Source organism: Oryctolagus cuniculus, chromosome 6, assembly GCF_051225735.1.
Source record: "Oryctolagus cuniculus isolate XC-2025 breed Fujian yellow rabbit chromosome 6, ASM5122573v1, whole genome shotgun sequence".
Classification (NCBI taxonomy): domain Eukaryota; kingdom Metazoa; phylum Chordata; class Mammalia; order Lagomorpha; family Leporidae; genus Oryctolagus; species Oryctolagus cuniculus.
Window position 1 is genome coordinate 63,179,811 of NC_142872.1, and position 7,086 is coordinate 63,186,896.

Below are 7,086 nucleotides of genomic sequence, written 5' to 3' on the forward strand. Positions count from 1 at the left end.
CTGCCACAGCATCGCCCAGCCTTGTACACACATATGTAACATGCTCTCTTGTAACCACTCCAAGCGCTTCTCTGCACATCGTCTCCATTAAAATGAGGGGAAGCGCCGCTGAAGAAGTGAAATCGTTTGTTGCAAACCTTATTTGGGGCTTTCGGAAGTCCATGCAAAGAGAAAGGTTGGCTAATGAGTTCCAAAATCCAGTTAGGAGGAATGAGGTGTAATGTTCTACAGAACAGTGGAGTGGCGATGGTTTACCATGGTTTATTGTGTATTTTATGAAGAACGAGGAGAAAGGACTTCAAAGCTCCCAACACAAATGATAAATGTTTAAGGAAACTGAAATGCTAATTACTGTTGTGGGATCACCAGTCATTGTGTATGAGTATGAAATTATCCAATTTCGGCCAGCGCCGCGGCTCACTAGGCTAATCTTCCGCCTGTGGCTCCGGCACACCGGGTTCTAGTCCCAGTCGGGGCCCTGGATTCTGTCCCAGTTGCTCCTCTTCCAGGCCAGCTCTTTGCTGTGGCCCGGGAGGGCAGTGGAGGATGGCCCAAGTCCTTGGGCCCTGCACCCCATGGGAGACCAGGAGAAGCACCTGGCTACTGGCTTTGGATCAGCGCGGTGCGCCGGCCGCAGCACGCTGGCCGCAGCAGCCATTGCGGGGTAAACCAATGGAAAAGGAAGACCTTTTTCTGTCTCTCTCACTGTCCATTCTGCCTGTCAAAAAAAAATTTATCCTATTTCCCCATGCGAATGTACCATTATTATTTATGCACTAGAATATTCGGGGTGAGAGCTAGTGAAGGAACACATACATAATTTGAGTAAAAGCCATCACATTGCCATTGCAATCGCGAATTATCACATAGGATCTAAAGCGAGTATATGGGCATCATTGCACAGTGGGTTAAGCTGCAGCTCGCAACACCCACATCCCATATCCGAGCCCTGGTTGGACTCCCTGCTATTATGCACTTCTGATTCAGCTCCCTGCTGATGCGCCTGGGAAAGCAGGTGAAGACAGCCCAAATAGTAGGGCCCCTGCCACCCATGTCGGAGACCAGGATGGAGTTCTGGACTCCTGGCTTCGTCCTGGCCCCGCCCTTGCTATTGGGGGGTGAACCAGTGGATGGAAGACATCTCTGTGTGTCTCTTCCACTCTCTGTCACTCTGCCTTTGAGATAAACTGATGTTGTGGAGCTTCCAGGCAGGAAAAAACCCAAAACACAGTTGTCCCTAGATACCCATGGGGGATTGGTTCCGAGACACCAGCCTCCGTGCCGCGGATACCAAATCCTGTGGAAGTGCCGGTGCATTGTATAAACCACCGGGGTGGCATGCGTGTACGCTGTGCGTATCCTCCCGTGCGTCCGTCATCTCTGGACTCTAGCATGCTAAACACAATGGAAATGCTATGGAAATCAGCGTGACGTGGTATTGCTTAGGGAACACAGGCAAGGAAGAAAGTCTGTACAAGTCTGTACACATGCCATCACCGCACCTAATGGCAGCATTTTGTGTCCGCGGTTGGTTGAGGCTGCAGATGTGGAACCCATAGATACACAGCACCAGTTGTAGTACCAAGGGCTAATCTCAGATGTAGAATCAATTGTTCCTTTGGGGAACTGCTTTTTAAATTCAGGTTTACAAGTCTTGCAATAAATATATATATATATATATATATTTATGAAACATAATTTATATAAATATATATATGAATGGCTTGATAGTTACAAATATAAACTAAACTGCCCTAAGAGAAAAGCTATCTCTGGATAGTGAGTGAGGAGTTTTTTTTTAATGGTTTTCCCTTTATTCTTTTCTAATTCTCTGCATTTTCTTCTGCTTCTGGACTCAGGGCACATTAAGCGCTATTTCAGAAAAAAAAAAATTCTAGGGAGCTGTGGGGAGCAATCCGGACTAGACTGAGTTACTTGAATTAAGACTTATTCTATGCATCTGCTCTCCCACAATATGGCGCTGGGAGAGAAGTAAACAGCTTCCGCACAGCTGCCTCCAGTTCAACTAATAAATTGTAGGACTTGTTCCTGATTGGAGGAGAGCAGCGTACTCGGCGTGTGGGCAGCCGAGTTGGGATTGGCGGAGGAGGACTATAAAGGAGGAGAGAGACGGCATGCACCGGGAACATCTATGGGGAACATCTAAGGGAACCCGTGCAGCCCCCGAGAAAGCCGGCCGGCGGTGTGCCGCTCCCCTGCGGAAGTGGGGAATGCGGCCAGGGGGAACTGCCCTTCCACGGAGGTGGAAGGGATAGTAGCCAACCCGGGAAGAACCAGCAACAAACCCGGGGAGGGCCGAGCAGACGAAAGAACAGCGCAGGGTCCTGTGTCGTTCCTCCACGAAGAGGGGGAGCAACAGGGAGCTGGCATTGTGGTGCCGCAGGATGAACCGCCGCCTGCAAAGCTGTCCTCGCACACGAGCGCCTGTTCCACCCCTGGCTGCTCCACTGCCGTCCAGCTCCCTCCTAATGTGCCTGAGAAAGGCAGTGGAAGATGGCTCTAGTCCTTGGTCCCCTGCGCCCCCACGTAGGAGACTCCCGGGTTCCCAGCTCCTGGCTTCAGCCTGGCACAGCCCAGCCATGCTGCATCGTGGCCATTTGGGGAGTGAACCAGCAGATGGAAGATCTCTCTCTCCGTAACTCTGCCTTTCAAACAAAATACATAAATCTTTTTTTAAAATTCTATGTGCATTACAATCGCAGTTTTGTAATAAAGCAATGATACATATAAAAACACCTTCATATGGAAGGATACATAAATACACCATAAAAGTAGTTAACAGCTGATGACTCGGATTTACAGGTAATCTTAATTTTTTGTAATCCGTCAGAAAACCACTAATTCCAGGATGCTGAGGCAGGGCCCGTGTCTCCAGCTCTCTCCAGGACTGCACAGTGATCCCAGCTCAGGCTAAGCTGTGCGCGGCTGGGGCGACGCTCAGCGCCCCCGTCCAAAAGTCCCGGGATCCTGAGCCCCGCCGTGGAAAGGATCCTTGTCCAAGAGCCGCCGCGCTACGAGGCGACGCCAGGGCGCAGTCTTGCCTGCAAGATCGGCGCGGCTGCAGCCGGGCGCGAAGGGGAGCCGCCGGCAGGTGGCGCCGGGCCGCCGACTGCCGCCCGCAGACCTGCGTCGCCGGATTTCCCAGGCGACCTCAGGCACGGTGGGGGTGGGGGGAGAGGAAGCTCGGTGCACGCACGGTCCAGCAGCTGCGGGCAAGCTGCGTGGCGTCCACGAGCAGGCACGGAGGCATCCTTTCCGGGGGCGGGCATCCCATCCTGCACGGGGTGCCTGGCTCCTGCTGGGAGAGGGATGCTACAGAACACAGAACAAAAGTGAGCCCCAGCCACTGACTGCAGGGGTGCAGAGATGGGAAGGGGCTGGGGAGGGGACATTAGGAGATGGCACCTGGGCAGGGTCCGTGCAGAGACCTGGAGGCCAGGGGCAAGGGCGCTCGAGAAAGGTGCCTCCAGGTGGCCGAGGCGTGAACACACCGCAGTGCCCGTCCCGTGCAAGCTAGCGCTCCTTGGGAAGCGTTTCGCGGAGCCATGGTCAAACCTTCCACTTGGGATTTCTGGTTTAGGGATAAAGCAGTCACCTTCTCTGAGCCTCGGTTTCTGCATCTGGCCAGTGGGGTGATTAAACGTGACCCACGTCTTGGGAAGATTAAAAGGGAGAAGCCGAGTCTCCAATCAACGCCTGATTCGCGTGACTTCCCTTCCCTAGTCCTTTCATTTCCCTGCAGTAACCTACAAACAGAGAAGACAGGCCCGCAGGCCTTTTCCAGGCTGGCCCTGTGGCGTGGGCGTGGCGGAAATTAGTAGTCCAGGGGACCGGCCCCAGCTGGCTTCCAAGGGCTAGGAGGCCATTTTCCTCCTGTTTCAGTGCCATCGACATCGAGGTCTGTCCTCACAGTCCCGTTTATAATAAAAATGCATTTTATGCTGATCATAAAAATAACGCCTCCAGGAAAAAAGGTAGCAGGAGAAAACCATTTAAAAAAAAAACTGAAAATAAAGCAGAAAGGCCAACTCTTGGAAATCGAAGGCTCCATCCTCATGCTACACACGCTCCAGAAGGTCAGAGCGGGGACTCCAGGAGGCCTGGGGGGGGGGGGGGTGCTGAGGCCTGCGTGAGGCACAGGTGCACAGGCACAGCCTGACGTGGAACGTGGAAAGGACGGGGACTCAGCCCAGCGTTCCCCTCCCAGCCACTGCCTGGCGTGGGCACGGCAGCAGTCACAGGAAGAAGTCCAGGGGAGGAGCCCCAAGGAGGAGGGAGAGGATGCTGCGACCATGCCAGGAGAGAGGTGCCGTTTGCCCGGGGAAAACAGGTCTCTCCAGGTGCTCCTGTGTGAGGCCAAACACTGCAACAAACGGAGGACTCCCGCTCCCCACGTTCTGAGCAGGGCCTCCCAGCATAGAGCAGGCCGCTAGGCCGTCAGGCGGGCAGGAGAGCCCCCTAGCGGCTGGGCGGGGAGTGGGAGAGCCAGGATCTGGGAGGGAGTAGGTGCTGAGAGCAGGGACGAGAAGGCCCCGCCCCTCAAGGTTGGCCAGCACAGAGGGCCTCTCCGCTCTGCTGCAGACCAAGGCTCCTTCTCACCCCAGGCTGCACTCCCAGAGCCGCAGAGGGGTTGTTCCGCAAGTCCGGCTGCTCAGGCTTCAGCCAAACCATACTTAGCGCTGGCCTGGGAATCAGCAGGTGTAGCCCCCAGGTGCAGCTGGGGTTAGGAGCTGCTGTTCGCAACTTACAATGCGGCCTTGAAGTATTTTCAATGCCTTTAGGATGCTGGGGGGAGTTGGATTTTTTTTGGTAGTATTTTATTTTATTTTTAATTGTTATTTATTTACCTCCCCTTTGCTCAAAAGGCAGGGAGAGAGAGAGAGGTCTTCCATCAGCTGGCTCACTCCCCAACTGGCCGCAACTGCCAGAGCTGAGCTGATCCAAAGCCAGGAGCCAGGAGCCTCCTCCGGGTCTCCCACACCAGGCCATAGTAGAGAGCTGGATCGGAAGCGGAGCAGCCAAGACTTGAACCAGCGCCCATACAGCTGCCAGCACCGCAGGTGGTGGCTTTACCTGCTATGCCACAGCGCTGGCCCCTCTCTCCAGCTTTGATTTGCCTCTCAAACTTCTGCCAAGTCCTCAAAGCCAGTTAAAATAGCCCCAGTTAAAGCAAGCATGAAATCCAGAAGGAAAGAACCAAATGGTCAATGGAGACAGTGAGATTAGAGGTGATGTTCATTCTCCTGCCTTGTTTGTGATTTCTCAGCGTTTGGCCATGTGTGGCTATTCGTTTCATAATTAGGAAAAATAAAATAATCTTAATTTTATGAGCATGTTGCAGTTGAAATATCTTAGTCTTTATGAAGTAATGCTACAGGGCCCTGACCTAGATATTTCCGAATCACTCTGAGAGGAATCTTGGCTTGCCGCCTTGTCCATATTTGGGTCAGAGTAGGTATCCTTTCTCCTCTGAGAAAATTTCCAGGCTGTGTGGCCTGGGGTTGACTCAGGTAAGTGGTTGCTGTAGCATTCATTCATTCATTAACCCCACAGCGCGCACACACACCGCTTGGCTGACTTCCAGAGCTTCTAGAAGGTTTCTGCCATAGCTCCCCTCCCACGGGAACTGAGCCTGGTCCTTCAGCAAGGATTCCTGCCGTCTTGGGAGCCCCAGGCACAGCCCTGTTGCACATCGGCCACTCCGACCCCAGTGCTGGGGGGCAAAGTTTGAGAGCAGAGGAGTGGAGGGGAGGGACCACCTGCGTGGTGGGATCCGAGGTGGGATCTGTGGGGAAGCAGCCTTGCAAAGTACTAGTGCCGCGTACTCGTGCCCTGGTGTACTTCCATTGTGAGATTTCAGAGAATTCACTATTCCCCTGGGTCCATGCGGATCAGCTGTCTATTGCTACATGGTAAACCACTCCAAGTGTGGTCCTTAAAACAGAGGTATATGGTTTCTTCTGAGTCTGTGGGTTGAGCGGGTCATTCCCTGCTGGTGTCTCCTGGGCTCATTCATGTAGCCCGAGATGCGTGGCTCTTGGTCCTGGCTGTTGTTGGCTGGGGCACCTCAATGTTCCTCTACACATTCCCCCATTTTCCAAAATATTAGACAGCCTTGCATTCATGGAGGCCTCAGGGTAGCATCCCAGACATAATGACACCACTGCTGGCCGTGTGTTTGCTGATGGCCTGTTGGCCAAAGCAAGTCCCACGGCCAGACCCTGAGCAAGGAGGCAGGAGGCCTCGCGCTCACCTCTTGATGAGAGCGGTGACAAGAAATTTTAATTCACCATGACACGCACAAGAAGTCAGGGGACAGGAGGGCAGAGTTTGAGCCGCACTTAGCTGCTGGCTGGCTGAGATGACAAAATGCTATCTCTGCAGTCCCTAGATGGGGAGATGCTAGAGGGAGTGGACTTGGAAGAAGCCTCATCTGAGCCAGTGCAGGGGGAACTGGAGCCACCTCCGGCTGTCCTGCAGCCCCCTGGCTCCATGGGGTGCTGCCGAAAGGAGATGGACCCAGGGAGAGACCACCGACAGGGAGGAGTTTTCCCCAAGCTGGGTGGAAGCCATAAGGAAAGCGATCTTTCTCAATGCATTGCAGACCTGAGTGAGGTTAGGGACTGGGTGTGTGTATGAGACTCCTGGTGTTAACCCTGGGGGTTACGCCCTTTGGAAAGCCTTTCAGCTGCAAGGAACACAGCCAGCAGCCAAGCCTCCCACGGGTACTATCCTTGGAGCCAGCTCTGCAGGCTCGTGCTCGCCAGGACTCTCCCTGAAAGTCCTTTTTCCCTGAAGTCCTCCCAGCTAGCGACAGGTGGGGCCGGGACTGAGCGTGGGAATCGGGTCTGCCTCCCTGCAAGGCGGAGCTCCTGGGGTGGCCTGTCCGCATTCCTACTGCTGGATCTGCTCACCTGGATGCTTTCCAGACACGAATTTCCTTAAGGGTTGAAAAATGAGACTTCCTTCCTGAAATTGGGCTAATTTTGGATGAAATTTCCTACTGGTCTGGTCATCAATTCATCAACGAGAGCTAAAATTAAAACCTTCCCCCCAGGAAGTGTC